The sequence below is a fragment of the Phascolarctos cinereus genome, unplaced genomic scaffold, assembly GCF_003287225.1.
Source record: "Phascolarctos cinereus isolate Bilbo 61053 unplaced genomic scaffold, phaCin_HiC Scaffold_1;HRSCAF=81, whole genome shotgun sequence".
Lineage (NCBI taxonomy): Eukaryota > Metazoa > Chordata > Mammalia > Diprotodontia > Phascolarctidae > Phascolarctos > Phascolarctos cinereus.
This window is the reverse complement of record NW_027555514.1, coordinates 27,539,771-27,556,929: the sequence shown is the minus strand read 5'-3', so window position 1 is coordinate 27,556,929 and position 17,159 is coordinate 27,539,771. Positions and strand designations below refer to the sequence as shown.

The 17,159-nt window shown below is 40.1% G+C and overlaps 1 pseudogene; it reads left to right on the top strand.

Moving 5' to 3' along the window:
* The first annotated feature begins 4,070 nt into the window (after positions 1-4,070).
* On the top strand, positions 4,071-7,844 carry LOC110213002 (proteasome subunit alpha type-5 pseudogene; annotated as a pseudogene).
* The last annotated feature ends 9,315 nt before the right edge of the window (positions 7,845-17,159 follow it).

Sequence of the window (17,159 nt, the reverse complement as noted above, 5' to 3'; positions counted from 1 at the left end):
AAGAGTCTGCCTTCAATCAGCTTGTATTCTACTGGGAAATAAGGTAAACATGGAGCTTCTCTTTGAACTTAATCCAGATCCTAAGCAGGAAGTACCTCTAGACCCCAGGTCCCTTCTTTCTACTCACACAACTGACACAGCTCAAGCCCTCACCTTCTTTCACCTGAAACTGCAGTAGCCTCCTAATCTGGTCTCCCTGCCTCAAGTCTCTCCTCCACTGCAAATTATCATCCATTTGGCTGCCAAAGTGATTTCCCTAAAACATAGTCCCATGTCACCCTCCACACCCCTCTACTCAATAAACTCCCATGGCTCCCTATTACTGCCAGGATTAAATATAGACTTCTCTGTTTGATGTTCAAAGCTCTTCCCAACCAGATCCCTTCCTCCATTCTCATTCTTCTCACACTTCTCTCCCCTCCACACACTCTATGATGAAGTCACACTAGTCTTAGAGAGATCTGCACATCAATGTGCTCCTGCCGAATAGCATACACTCTACTTTGGGAAAATTTTGAGATGAAGAAAAGTGAATGTTCCTCAAAGAGCAGGATTTGGAGTATAGAAATTTATTGTGTCATGTTGTAGGTTATTTTGTTGATTGTGTGTATGGGGGGGGTCATGACTCTAGGGCTACACAGATACTAAAATGGTAACAGAGTTATGATTAAGAGGAACATGTCTGTGGACACTGTCCTTGCAGGTACTAAGTGGATTAGTGTAGCAGGTACCATGTGCACCAAGGATCAAGCAGGCCCGTGGATAAACAAGTCAGCACATCAGGAACGTGGACTTATCGCAACATGATAAGCCATGTGGATTGTAGAGGTCTTGGAGGAAGGTAGGCTCTTGATGAAGAGACGGTTGCCCAGGGCTTTCAGGAAAAGCTTGCTTTGTCAAAGCCCATTCTGAATTGTTTTGTATGGTGAAATAAAAATCTACATTAAATATTTTGTTAGCCTGAGTGCTCACAATGGAATCTAGGGCCCACACTGAGAGAACATATGGTTAGGTTTCAAGAATTTCCCTGGATGGGGATGTGAGCTAGAGAGACTTTGTGGGTGACAGCCTCACCCCAAATAAAACAAAGGTGTAAGCAGGTCTATCACGTCAAGGACTAGAGTTCTACTAACATACAAGTTAAGGTTCACTGTTGAGCTGTTTCACTCATTTGACTCTCTGTGACCCCAGTTGGAGCTTTCTTGGCAAAGATACTGGAGCGGTTTTCAGATGAGGAACTGAGGCAAACAGGGTTAAGTGGCTTGCCCATGGTCATGCCACTAAGTAGATGTCTGAGGCCAGGTTTGAATTCAGGACTTCCTGACTCCTAGGCCAACACTCCATCCACTATGCCACCTAGCTGTTGTTTAAGTTTAACATCAGGGGCAGTTAGGTGGTGCAGTGGATAGAGCCCCAGCCCTGGAGTCAGGAGGACCCGAATTCAAATCCGACCTCAGACATTTGACACTTATTAGCTGTGTGACCCTAGGCAAGTTACTTAACCCTAAGTACCTCATCAAAAAAGCAAAAAAAAAAAAGTTCAACATCACTTTAAGGTTTACACAAGCTTTCCTTACAACTACCTTGAGAGGTGAATAGTGCAAATACAATTATTCGTATCTTACAGATGGTAACTAATAATTATAGAGGTTAAATAACATAATCAAGGTCACACAAGTATTAGGTATCAAAGCCATGATTTGAACTCAGGTCCCCCAACTCCAATTCCAGCATTCTTTCCACGACACCAGTTGGTCTCCAATGCCCAAAGGAAAAAGACAAAACAAAATATATACGGCACATATTCCTGCCTGGCAAGGATGGGTCAGTAGCAGAGGCTGGAACAAATGACTGCCCAAGAAATCAGAAGAAGTAGGATGGCACTAGAGTTCGGCAGAAAGGTTGCTCAGGTAATGTGGAAGCTGCCACCTGGAAGCAGGGACAGAGTCTGATTTTATCAGAAGGTCTCTTCCAGCCATCCTGTTGGTTTTCCCTATAAATCTACTATTTAGGTCCTAGAAATAATACCCCTGGATCCTTTCCAAGGGATGTTGTGATGAGGGAGCTCTTGAATGATCATAGAGCATTCCACAAACGTGAAATGCTTCATAAAGGTTAAATAACAGCATCAGACATGATGGGTTTTGGACCATTCACAACTTATTTTTCATTAGCACTTAAACACGATTAGACATTAAGCAACAGAAGGGAGAGGGAGTTAATAGTGTAAAGCAGATTGGGCAGGTGTTAAGACGAGGATACAGAGAGAGAAAGAAGTTCTGGGCAGAGATTACCATACATGCCAGGCAGAACCTGGGCTTACAGACTCCAGAATCCTTAAAAAGCTGGCCTGGGAAATGGCTGAGGCACTACTGATCATTTCTGATGGGCTCCATGGGCAGGTAATGTACCACTTGATTGACACAGTAATTCAGTTCCATACCACCTTGAATAATGATGATGATGATGATGACGACTGATCAGTAAGATTCTACTTAGCGTCTACTCTGTACTCTCTGTGCCAGGCACTGTATAAATTATGTACATGAATCATTCATATATTTATAATGTCTTAAGTTTTACAAAGTATTGTATAAGCATTATTTTATTTGATAAGATAATAACCTTGTGAAATAGATGCTGTTATTATCCCCATTTTATAGGAAAGAAATCAGAAGATAAGAAAGGTCATGTGATTTGTCCAGTGCAAAATAGTTAGTCATTGTCTGAGGATCTAGGGTTAAAACAAAAACTGTGTTTGGTATTTGAAGTCCTTCACAAACTGGTTCCAACTTACCTTTCTAGCTTTAAAATGCTTTACTTCCTCTATGTGGTTCAGTGGAATGATCTGGGGGTTTCAAATCTTAATTAAATTGGGGCAGCTAGGTGGTACAGTGGATAGAGCACTGGCCCTGGCTTCAGGAGGACCTGAGTTAAAATCTGGCCTCAGACACTTGACACTTACTAGCTGTGTGACCCTGGGCAAGTCACTTCATCCCATTGCCTAGCCAAAAACAAAACAAAAAACAAATCTTAATTAAATTTATTAAAATTAATTAATTAATAATGTAAATTAGTTTAAAAGGCTTAAATCTTAGTTCTGCCCTTTCCACCTATATAACCTTGAGCATATCTCTTCACATCTCTGAGCCTCAGTGGACTCATCTATAAAATGAAGGGGTCAAAAGTGAGGACCTCTAAGGTCTCCTTCAGCTCTAAATCACAGATCATTTGAGCTCCACCCAGGGTCCTTGGCCCATAGGTTGGGAATCCTGGGAGTAAGTAATCTTCAACATTCGTTCCAATTCTAAAGTTTATGAGTCTTTGACTATAGCTCCTTCCTAAAACTTGCTCCCAGTGCTTCCTGTGGCCTGAAGGTGACCCCAGGTTCTTAAAAGGTCTGCCAACAGACTTCTCACTGCAATGGCTCCCATCTTTGCAGGCAGGCCCAAAGCCAAGTCATCCACCGACTGAGTGAGGAACAGACTTAGCTAAGTGCAAAAAGTTCAATACTAACCAGAAAGTCGACCACCAAGTTACGGCACCTCAGAAAACAAACAAACAAAATGCTCTTATATCATAGGCTGAGATTTTTATCAGTGGAGACAATAACCATGTCAATGAAATCATGGATCTTTTGAAATTCTGAAGGTGACTCCAATAGGGAAAAATAACTGTTAAAGTGAGGCAAAGTGCACAGGTAAAGAATAATAGGATTCATTTATTTCCGTATTGATTTAGTTCCACAACTTTATAAACAGCAGGTGACAAGGGTCTGTGATGGCTATCATGACAGATAAGCCTATTCAGCACCTTCACTGACCATAATGCCTCCCCCCTCCCAAGTCCACTTGAGGAACTGCAGAGTCTCACCAAAGCCTCCTGTGAATAACCCGATGTCCTTAGCACGCCTCTTGCAGCATAACACCTGTGAATGCTAACATCCATTCATTGTTTAAACATTTGTCATCCAGGGATTGTAAAGATGATGGATGGTGAAAAAGCAGGGGGACTCAGGGGAGGTTAGGGAAATGAGATGAAATCAATCTGTTGAGATTGCAATGTGAACGATGCGAAAGTAATACAGAATAAATCAGAAGGAAGGACACTGGTGGACAACACCCACATGGCCAACTGAGAAGCGTGGCATACTACAGACCCACCTCAGACACTTAGAATCAAAGACAGGGAGCTGAAAGGGATCTCAGAGGCCAACAAGTGCAACTCCCTCATTTTACAGGTGAGGAAATGGAGGGCCAGAGAAGTTGTTTGTCCAAGGTCACACAGGTGGTGTCAGAGCCAGAATTTGAATCCAGTCTTTGACTCTGAGTACTGATTCTGGAATCGATGTATCTGGATTCACATCCTGGTCCTGTGTGACCTGGGCAAAGGGACTTAACCTCTCTGGGCCTCATTTTACTCATCTAAGTTATATTGAATGATTTCTGAAGTTGCTTTCAGTTCTATATCAATGATTCTATCAATGAATATGTCTTTCTTCCTGAGGCTTCACAGTCTTCAAACACAGCAAAGAGCTGGTCACCACTAATGCCATCATCTCAATGCTCATTTGTCCTCTGAGAATATAATCACAGACCATTAGGTTTAGAAGTCCTGTAAGAAGCTATTTAAATCAGTCCTCCCAATTTTACTGATGAAGAAACTGGGTTCTAGAGAAATGGAGTGACTTCCTCAAGGTTACATAATTAGTCAGTAGAAGGGTGGGGACTAAAACTCTGATCTCTTGATACCTGACCCAGCGCTTTCTCTGTAGGAAGAAACACCATCTCGCATTTCAATGGGACTTAATGGATTATCAAAGACCTTTCTTTATACCAAAATGCCTCATCTGCTCTCAGACAAGGGGCAACAGAAAGGTGAAGTCACAAAAATCAGAGCTGGAAGAAACTTGGAGATCATTTCAGTTCACTCCATTTTATAAATGAGGAAACTTGGACCCAGAAAAGGGAGATAATTTACCCAGGATGACACAGTGAATTTGTGGCAAAGCCAGAATGAGAATCTGTCTCCTGATTCCCCATCCAGTGTTGTTTTCATGAAATCCCTCTTTGTATACTAAAGGGAGAAAAATAATCATTAGGATACCCGGCAAGAGTTTCTTGGTAAGCAGAGTACTCAACCAGAATTGTAAGTAGGTCATCCTCTATCTATAGCAAATCCAACTTGTGGTGGGTTGGATAGGGAAGGCTAATGAACAGGGGTTTTTTAGAGCTATGTAATGCTGTATAGGATAGTTAAGGATGGTACAAAGTCAGTTACAGGTTGGTTCACTCACAGGAAGGACAATCTGATTGGAGGAAGGGATATAGCAATGTGCGCAACCTCCTGCTGAAAGAGAGTGGATGTCTGCTAAAAAAGGGGAAGTGGTTACCCACACCTTTAAGGAAGATTATAAGGGAAAGTTCAAGGACTATGGGACTATGGTTGATTTGGGGAAGAAGCATGGATACACGCCCACTTGGGAAGGAAATGACCTGCCATGTCAGTGTCAGGGCAAAGCCCTGTCTGCCTCATGCTACTCCCAATTTAACACTTTGAAAGGAAATGGAGTCTGACTTTCTGAGGAACTGATCTGTTAGCAGGCAGAAGGATTGACACAGACCCATGGAAAAGTCTCCTGGGGAGTTGTGTAGTGCTTGTCCTTGGTATGAATCAATCCAAATGGATACATTGTCCATTCAGGGGCATCAGTGAGAGGAGACAGAGGTAGCATGATCAGAAAATGGCAATACAATAGTATTGTAGAAATAGCACCAGGAGTCAAAGGAAGTGGGCTAAAATACTTCTTCTGCCACCTAGTTACTCACATGACCTTGGACAAATCACTTAACCTCTCTAAGCCTCAGCTTCTTCATCTATAAAAACATAGAGCTGTTCTAGATGGCTTCTATGTCCCTTCCAGCTCCGGATCTGTGATCCTATGAGCAAAGAATCTATCACCAAGTATTTATTAAGCACCTACTATGTGCTGGGCTTCATACAAGGTCCTAGAGATTCAAAAACAAAAATGAAGCAATCCCTGCCCACAAGGAGCTTATGGAAGAGTTCCCAGAATGCAAAACCAGTGGCTATTGCTTTCAAACTGTCTCTGTTGGAAGCAACTTTTTCACTGAGTGGTTGACATGGAGTGAATGATCCTTCACCCATAACCCCCATTCAGATAAACCCCAGGTTTATCCCCCAAATTAGGCATCTGCCATCAACGTGATCCTGCTGTCCTCTTTCCAGTCTTGTGCCCATGGATGGTGATGGGGGGGGGGCTGCCTACCATCACTGTGCTATGCGTCTCAAAGTAAAGCTGACATTCCATCACAGACAACTGCCAGCCTGTGTTACGCTGAGCAAATTACTTAACCTCTGAGTCTATATTTCCTCAGCTGTAAAATGGTGCTAATAATATCTATTACACCTACCTCATGCAGCAGTTTTAAGGATCAAATTAGGTAACTTATGTAAAATGCTTCGTAAACTTTGAAATTCTACATGTGTCTGTGATTATCTGTAGAAAACAATCTGCTTTACAAGACACTTTATAGACTCCTCTTGGGTGGGGCTGGTGAACGTCCACTGGACCTTAGAGTCACAGTGTAGTCACCAATTCTTGCCCTCACTGTTCCCCACGCAGCTGGAGTGTGAACACTCTACTGAGAGAAGATGACTCCAAATGGTTGTTGTCATTGTTGTGGTCTGTCCTTCACTCTGGAAGAGGATCACAACATCAGGAAGATGATGCCATGACTTGCAAGTGGATTGGATTTAAGTGAGGGAGGGCTGTGCAAGGGCACCAGCCTCACTTTCTCCTCTGGATCCATCTGGGTCCAGTAGCATGATATAGATCAAGATAACTGGAGATGCCCCCCACTCCAAGTGGAATATGCCATGAAAGCTGTCAAACTTGGCTCCATAATCATGGGATCTAGATGCTAGATGGTGTACGCTCAGGTGTAGACAACTAAATCACCTCCCCACTTCCCAGCAACATTGAGAAAATTATAAGTATCGGTTGTTGTTCAGTCATGCCAGACTCTTCATAACCCCATTTGTGGTTTTCTTGGCAAAGAGAACAGAGTGGTTTGCTATTTCCTTCTCCAGCTCATTTTACAGATGAGGAAACTGAAGCAAACAGGGTGAAATGACTTGCCCAGGGTCACACCGCTACTAAGTGTCCAAGGCCAGATTTGAACTCAAGAAAAATGAGTCTTCCTGACTCCAAGCTTGCACTACTCACTGAGTCACCTAGCTGCCCTTTTTAGAATCAATGCTCATTTAAGTTGTGCCATGAGCAGGTTAATGGCTGATGCAAACAGACTTTGATAAAGCCAGAGTGGATACATGGAACCACTGGCTCACGTATAATGGGGCCATGAGAGTGGGCGATATAACCTGAGCCATGTCCAAGCTGGCTTTGCAATTTGAGAAAGGCAAGCAGATAGCTATTGTCAGAGTGCCAGGGCTCATCGTTTGGAGTGGTGCTGCTATTTGGAGGAGGCAAGGAGAAAGGCCCACAGCTGTTTCACGTGGACCCTCCAGGAATATTTGTTCAATGTGATGCTCTGGTCATTGGTTTTGCTTCAGAAGGTGCACTGAGATCTTTGCAAGAAGCTATGATTCTGAAAGAAGAGAGCAAGGCTTCCCTCGTCACTCTTAGGCAAGTGATGGAGAAGTTGGATACATCCGACACAGCGTTTGCTACAGTGGAGCCTGGCCTAAAATACCACATGTTCACAAAAGAGAGCCTTGGAGATGTTGTCAAGGATATTTGGAGGGACAGTAATCCTCAGACTTTGAGGGACTTCTCTTCAACCTTCAACTTTCTTAATTAGATATAAATTTTATTTCTACTCTCTGCTCCCTGGAGAAGGCTCCCACAGTGATGAGTGTATGTGTGTGTGTTTATAATTTATGTACATGATACAAAAAAGCTGTTCTAATTTTTTTAAAGTTTAAAACTAAAAAAGAATGTTTTTACAGGCATTATTTCATTTGATTCTCACAACAAGCCAATGAGAGAATTACAGCTGGTATTTTAATCCCATTTTATAGTGCAAGAAAGTGAGGCTGAGAGAGAGGTTTAATGACTTTCCCCAGGTCATACAGCTAGTAAATGGTGAAGAAGTAAATGGGATTTGAATTCCATTCCAAAGAAACATGATGATCACATGCCCATGGACAGATGTAGAATATTTAATATTCATTTTGGAGAAGCCAGAGGATTTGGGAAAATGTTTTCTAGCATCTAAGCCATATACACATAAAACCAAACAAACCAACCTGAATCTGGAGTTTGTTTTTCTGCCTTTGACTCCTCACTCCCAGAGCTGGAACTGTGAGATTTCTTCTTAAACCTTTGCTCCTTGTTCAAAGACCTCAGGAAGCACAGAAATACAAACACAGGAAAAACTAATGAAAACCAAGCCAGCAGGCGCCAAAAGCCGCTTAACAGTTGTTCACACAGTCACCCCCACCCCTGAGCTTCCGGGTGAGGCCGCCTGTGAATGGAGCCCATTGTGACCCCAAAATTCATGATGTTGAAATGGCTAATTTCTGGCTGGATGTTCAGCTACTCCCCTCTGCCCCTGAATGGGCCCAGTGTGAGCCTAGGCCCAATCTGCCTGGATGGCTGATTCTCTCCTACGTGAGGCTAGAAGTACAGAAAAGGTGGGGCATGAGGAGAGACAGTGGTGCAGACACTTGTGGCTGCCAGGTTGGGCCCAGTGGCACTGATGGTCCTGCTGCATCCCCACAGAACTTGGAAATGCTTTGAGTGTCTTCATCATCCACAAAACCTATCTCCCACATAAATGCATCCTCGAAATCAAATTCCAACAAACATGTAGGTGACTGCTATGTGCAGAAGACTCTTACAAGGACTTCCATTTCTGGGAGCCAAGATGGCAGAGTGAAAAGGTAGTCACCCTCACTCCCCCTATCAACCTCTGAAAACCCAGAAAATATCACCCCAGGAAAAAAACCTGGAACACCTGAACTAGAAGAAAGATGGGGAGCAGCAGTGCAGCAGCCCAGCAAATGGGTCTGCCAGTGCCTCAGCAAAAATAAGGGAGGCAGAACTACAAGGGGCCCCAGGCAGATAAGTACCCTGCAGCATTAATCTGAAAGGAGAAGAAGAAAACAAGCTAAAGGCTTCCTAAAGCCCCGGGGCCTTGCTGATTCCAACCCAATAACAGGTGAGCTATCAGAGCCTTGCAGCCTCCAATTGTGAAGAAATCCTGAAGCCCAGGTGGTAGAGCAGGCAAACACCAATACCTGGACAACCGAGTGCCTCAGTGAGGGTGGGGGGAACTGGTGAAAACCAGCTCAGGAAACCACCAGGTGCCTCGGCACTCTATCCACAAAGGAATCTCCCAGTACATTAGCAGAAATGAGGGAGACAACACTGCAGGGGGCCCAAGGCAGATATACACCCTGCAACACCCATCTAAAAGGAGCTGAAGAAAGCTAGAGGAAAGGAAAAGCAGGCAACCTAGAATTGCCTGAAAGTTCCAGCCTTGCTGATTCCAGCCCAACATGAGGTAAGCTGCCAGAAACCTACAGCCTCCAACTGCCAACATAAGAGGCCCCAGCACACAAAGCCAGTGACCAGAACCTAGGCTCCCAATACAAGAAGCTTGGGTCAGTGCCCTCTGTTCCCCAGCAGAACAGCTCTTTAAAGGCCAGGGAATAAGGACACATCATGAGTAAAAAGAAACGTACCATAGATTCATATTATGAGAAGAGTGAAGATCAAGATAGAAATTCTGAAGAGCACAACATTGTCAACAAACCCACCTCTGCAACAACAAAAGGGAATATGAAATGGTCTGAAGCCCAAAAAGCCTTCTTAGACGAGCTCAAGAAGGATTTTAATAGTCAAATGAGAGAGGTAGAAGAGTCCTTCAAAAATACAATTGGCCAATTGGAAAAAAAATACACTGAAAAAACAAGTCCCTAAAAAACACAATTGGCCAATTGAAGAAGGAAGGACAAAAACTAACAGAAGAGTATACTGAAGAAACAAGTCCCTAAAAAACACAATTGGCCATTGAAGAAGGAAGTACAAAAACTAACAGAAGAAAACAATCTGTTAAAAACTAGAATTGGACAAATGGAAACTAATGTCTCTATGAGAGAGCAAGAATCAGTCAAACAGAACAAAAAAAAATGAAAAAATAGATGAAAATGTAAAATACCTCATCAGTAAAACAACCGACCTGGAAAATCGACTCAGGAGAGACAATTTAAAAATTATTGGACTACCTGAAAATCATGATGAAAAAAAGAGCCTGGACAGTATCTTTCAGGAAATCATAAAGGAAAACTGCCCAGAAGTCCTAGAACCAGAAGGGAAAATAACCATAGAAAGAATCCACCATCACCACCTGAAAGAGATCCCAAATTGACAACGCCAAGGAATATAATAGCAAAATTCCAAAATTACCAGATGAAAGAGAAGGTGCTGCAAGCAGCCAGAAAGAAACAATTTAAATATCATGGAACCACAGTCAGGATTACACAGGACCTTGCAGCTTCTACATTAAAAGACCACAGGGCATGGAACATGATATTCCTAAGGCAAAGGAGCTTGGAATGCAGCCAAGGATCAATTACCCAGCAAAAATGAGCATCATTTTTCAAGGGAGGAGGTGGATATTCAACAAAATAGGAGACTTCCAAACTTTCCTGATAAAAAGACCAGAGCTCAACAAAAAATTTGATCTTCAAGTACAGGACTCAAGAAGGACTTAAAAAGGTAAATGGGACAGAAGGATACAATATGTTGTTAATAAGGGGGGGCTGTTTAAACCCCTACAAGGGAATATACTTGCAACTTGAGAACTGTATTGTTATTACACCTTGTTAAAGGAGTATACATAAAGAGGGTGGATATTAGTTGACTTTGATGTAATGATAAAAAAAAATCTAATCAAGTGGGTTAAATGGATCCAAATAAGTGGATCAATCTGATCTTAGAAAATGTACTGAGAAAGGAGGAGGCAGACAAGGGTAAATTACATTACAGGAAAAGACACAAAATCCTATTACAGCAGAGGGAAAGAAGGGAGTGAGGGAGCATTGTTTGAACCTTACTCTCATCAGATTTGGCTCAAGAAGGGCATAATATAATCAGTTAGGTATAGAAATCTAACTTGCCCTATAGGCAGTAGGAGGGAAAAGGGGAAAGAAAAGGGCAGGGGGAAAGAAGGGAGGGAAAAGCAGTAAGACTAAAGGGGAAGAAAAGGGAAAGGGATAATAAAAGGGGAAGGGACTGAAGGGGCAGTGGTCAAAAGCAAAACACTAGTGAAGGGGGAAAGGAAAAAGGAGAAAGAAAAGCATAAATAGGGGGGGAAAAAGGATGGAGAAAAAGACACAGATAGTAATCATAACTGTGAATGTGAATGGGATGAACTCTCCCATAAAACAGAAATGGATTGCAGAATGGATTAAAAACCATAATCCTACAATATGTTGTTTACAGGAAACACATTTGAAAAAGAGTGACACATACAGGGTAAAGGTAAAAGGCTGGAGCAGAATATATTATGCGTCAGCTGAAGTGAAAAAAGCAGGGGTAGCAATCCTGATCTCAGACAAAGCAAAAGCAAAAATAGATCTAATCAAAAGAGATAAGGAAGGAAACTACATCCTGCTAAAAGGCACCATAGACAATGAAGTAATATCATTACTAAACATATATGCACCAAATGGTATAGCATCCAAATTCTTACAGGAGAAGTTCAGGGAGTTACAGGAAGAAATAGACAGCAAAACTATACTAGTGGGGGACCTGAACCTCCCCCTCGGCACTAGATAAGTCTAACCACAAAATAAACAAGAAAGAAGTTAAGGAGGTGAATAGAACATTAGAAAAGTTAGGTATGATAGACCTCTGGAGAAAACTGAATGGGGATAGAAAGGAATATACTTTTTTCTGCAGTACATGGCACATACACAAAAACTGACCATGTACTAGGGCATAAAAACCTCACAATCCAATGCAGAAAGGCAGAAATATTAAATGCATCCTTTTCAGATCATGATGCAATAAAAATTATATGTAATAAAGGGCCATGGAAAGATAGACTAAAAAATAATTGGAAACTAAATAATCTAATCCTAAAAAATGATTGGGTCAAACAACAAATCATAGAAACAATCAATAATTTCATTCAAGAGAATGACAATAATGAGACAACATACCAAAACCTATGGGATGCAGAAAGCAGTTCTTAGGGGAAGTTTTATATCTCTAAATGCTTACATAAATAAAATAGAAAAAGAGGAGATTAATGAATTGGGCATACAACTAAAAAAACTAGAAAAAGAACAAATTAAAAATCCTCAACTAAACACCAAATTAGAAATATTGAAAACCAAAGGAAAAATTAATAAAATTGAAATTAAGAAAACTATTGAACTAATAAATAAAACTAAGAGCTGGTTTTATGAAAAAACAATAAAATAGATAAGCCTTTGGTTAATTTAATTAAAAAAAGAAAGAAGAAAACCAAATTACTAGTATCAAGAATGAAAAGGGGAAGCTACCACCAAGGAAGAGGAAATTAAAACAATAATTAGGAATTATTTTGCCCAACTATATGCCAACAAATTTGACAATCTTAGTGAAATGGATACATATTTACAAAAATATAAATTGCCCAGATTAACCGAAGAGGAAGTAAAATACTTAAATAACCCCATCTCAGAAAAAGAAATTGAACAAGCCATTGATGAACTCCCTAGGAAAAAATCTCCAGGGCCAGATGGATTTACATTGAATTCTATCAAACATTTAAAGAACAATTAATTCCAATACTATATAGACTATTTGGGAAAATAGGTGAAGAAGGAGTCTTACCAAATTCTTTTTATGATACAAATATGGTGTTGATACCTAAACCAGGAAGAGTCAAAATAGAGAAAGAAAATTATAGACCAATTTCTCTAATGAATATAGATGCAAAAATTTTAAACAAAATACTAGCAAGTAGATTGCAGCAACTTATCACAAGAATAATACACTATGACCAGGTAGGATTTATACCAGGAATGCAGGGTTGGTTCAATATTAGGAAAACTATCAGCATCATTGAGCATATCAACACAAAACCAACAGAAACCACATGATCATCTCAATAGATGCAGAAAAAGCTTTTGATAAAATACAACACCCATTCCTATTAAAAACACTAGAAAGCATAGGTATAAATGGAGTCTTCCTTAAAATAATAAATAGCATTATCTAAAACCTTCAGCAAGCATTATATGTAATGGGGACAGGCTAGAAGCATTTCCAATAAGATCGGGGTGAAACAAGGATGTCCATTATCACCACTGTTATTCAATATTGTACTGGAAACCTTAGCTTTAGCAATAAGAGAAGAAAAAGAAATTGAAGGCATTAGAATAGGCAAAGAAGAAACAAAGCTATCACTCTTTGCAGATGACATGATGATATACTTAGAGAATCCTAGAGAATCAAAAAAAACTACTTGAAATAATAAACAACTTTAGCAAAGTTGCAGGCTATAAAATAAACCCACATAAATCATCAGCATTTCTATATATTACCAACAAAGCCCAACAGCAAGAGATAGAAAGAGAAATCCCATTTAAACTTACTGTAGACATTATAAAATATTTAGGAGTCTACCTACCTGAAACAAACCCAGGAACTCTATGAACACAATTACAAAACACTTTTCACACAAATAAAATCAGATCTAAATAATTGGAAAAACATCAGTTGCTCATGGGTAGGCGAGCTAATATAATAAAAATGACAATCCTACCTAAGCTAATTTACTTATTCAGTGCCATACCAATCAAACTACCAAAAATTATTTTATAGAGTTAGAAAAAATAATAACAAGATTCATTTGGAAAAATAAAAGGTCCAGAATATCAAAGGAACTAATGAAAAGAAATGCAAGGGAAGGTGGCTTAGCAATTCCAGATCTTAAATTGTATTATAAAGCAGCAATCATCAAAACTGCTTGGTACTGGCTAAGAAATAGAGGTGGATCAGTGGAATAGGTTAAATATGCAAGACACAGTAGTCAATGACTATAGTAATCTATTATTTGATAAACCCAAAGACCCCAGCTTCTGGGATAAGAACCCACTCTTTGAAAAAAACTGCTGGGAAAACTGGAAAAGAGTATGGCAGAAACTAGGCATAGACCCAAATCTCACACCATATACCAAAATAAAGTCAAAATGGGTTCAGGACTTAGATATAAAGGCTGATACCATAAGTAAACTGGGAGAACAAGGAATAGTTTACCTATCAGATCTATGGAAAACAGAAGAATTCATGAACAAACAGGAGATAGAGAACATTATGAAAAGCAAAATGGATAATTTTGATTACATTAAATTGAAAAGTTTTTGCACAAACAAAGCCAATGCAACTAAGATTAGAAGGAAGGTAGAAAATTGGGAAAGAATTTTTACAACCAGTCTCTCTGATAAAGGCCTCATTTCTAAAATATATAGAGAATTAAGACAAATTTATAAGAACACAAGCCATTCCCCAATTGATAAATGGTCAAAGGATATGAACAGACAGTTCTCAGATGAAGAAATTAAAGCCATCTATAGTCATATGAAAAAATGCTCTAAATCGTTATTGATTAGAGAAATGCAAATCAAAACAACTCTGAGGTACCACATCACACCTATCAGATTGGCCAACATGACAAAACAGGAAAATGATAAATGTTGGAGAAGATGTGGGAAAATTGGAACACTAATACATTGTTGGTGGAGTTGTGAAATGATCCAACCATTTTGGAGAACAATTTGGAACTATGCCCAAAGGGCTACAAAAATGTGCATACCCTTTGATCCAGCAATAGCACTTCTAGGGCTATATCCCAAAGAGATCAAACAAATGGGAAAAGGACCCACATGTACAAAAATATTCATAGCAGCTCTTTTTGTGGTGGCAAAGAATTGGAAATTGAGAGGATGCCCATCAATTGGGGAATGGCTGAGCAAGTTGTGGTATATGAATGTAATGGAATACTATTGTGCTATAAGAAATGATGAACAGGCTGACTTCAGAAAAACCTGGAAAGACTTTATGGTCTGATGCTGAGTGAAGTGAGCAGAACCAAGAGGACTTTGTACAAATAACAGCCATGTTTGCAATGACTAAGATTGTTAAACTGAACCCTTCTCAGCATTACAAGGATCTAAGACATCTCCAGAGGCCTCGGATGGAAAATGCTGTCCACATCCAAAGAAAGAACTATGGAAGTTGAATCGCTATCACTTATTTTTACCTTCTGTTGAGTTTTGTTTCATCTTTCTGATGGTTCCTCATATTGGTTTTAATTTTTACTTACAACTTCACTAATGTGAAAATATGTTTAATGGGTACGTAAATGTATAGCCTATATCAGATTGTGGGCCATCTTGGGGAGGGGGGGGAGGAAGGGGGAGAAAAATTTTCAACTCAAAAACATATGGAAATGATTTGTTGATAAATCAAAATAAATTAATAAAATAAAAAAAAATTTTAGAAGAGTACTCTTACAGACCCTAGGCATAAAAATATTAAAAAATGGTCCAATCCCTCCCCTCACATTATCCTGGTGGAAATGGCATCCACCATAAAAATATTTTATGTATTTTAATATATGTAGGATGAAAGCTTTATAAACCATAATACATAAATATGAGATAAAATATACAGAAGAAAACAAAAAGTACAGAAAAGGACATAAACAAAAGGGTAACAGAGGATAGAGTGCAGGACTTGGAGTCAGAAAGTCCTGAGTTCAAATCTGGCTTCAGACACTTACTAGCTGTATGATGCTAGGCAAGTCACTTAACCCTGTTTTCCTCAGTTTCCTCATTTGTAAAATGAGCTGGAGAAGGAAATAGCAAGCCATTATAGTTTCTTTGCCAAGAAAACCCAAAATGAGATCGTGAAGAGTTGGACACAACTGAAAAACAACTGAACAACTGACCCTGGGCAAGTCGCTTAACTTTTCTCACCTTCATTTTCCTAATCTATAAAATGTGAGAAATAACAGCCCCTCCCTCCCAGGGTGTTAGGAGGACCAAACATAGGGAAAGTGCTTTGCAAACCTCCAAGTGCTCTATCAATGCCAGCTGGTATTATTATCATGTAAAATTTGACAAACACTTCAAAAAACTGTCCACAACAGAATTCAATGATTTAATTTATTTTATTCTTTGTAATGAATGGTAAAGTTGACAATTAGAGCAAAATGAAAAATAATTTCTGAAAGGAGGTGACACAGGTTGAAGGTAAATTGTAATAAGGGCAAAGAGGAGACCCAGCAGAGTGCTCTCAGACAATCTAAGGAGGAAGAGAAGCGATTACAGGCTCGAGGCCACATGAGGCTCTCTAGGTTCTCAAGTGCAGCCTCTACAATGAATCCTGACTCCTGTCCAAAGTTCATCTTCTGTGAAGAGGGTCATATGTGGCCTCCAGGCTGCGGGTTCCTCACCCCTGGATTAGACCACGCTGTTTAAGCAAGGTAGCCCTGAGCTAAGCTTGGAAAGGTTATGAAAGCTAGAGAGGTGATGGGAATGTGTGTATTTTAAACCTGTAAGAATGTATGGATATGGGCTTTGGTCTGTCTACTTTAGGTAAGAGCTTGTAGACCAATTTGACAAGAATGTAAAGGTGGGAAGAAAAATAACATTAAATGAAGTTAAAGAGTTAGGTTACAGCAAGATGGTGGAGAGCTTTGCCTTAGAAGCAGTACAGAACTCTGAAGGGTTTTTGAGCAAGGAAATTGTGGGATCACAGTTGTGTCTCAAGAATCATTTTGGCATGGACTCAGACTAAATACTTGACACTTACAAGCTGTGTGACCCTGGGTAAGTCACTTAACCCCAGTTGCCTAAAAAAAAATAATTATTGTGGCAGCTGTGTGTAGAATGGATTGGAGATGGGAGACATTACAGGTAGGTAGACTAAGTAAGAGGTTATTGGAATAGTCCAGGTGACAGATGGTAAGAATCTAATTAGGTTATGGGCAGCACATGTAGAGTAAAAGGGATAGATGAGAGTGATATTGTAGAGGTAAATTTGGCCAAATATGGTAACTTATTGAATATGAGGGATGAGAGGGAGAGAGGAGTCAAGGTTTCAAGGCTAG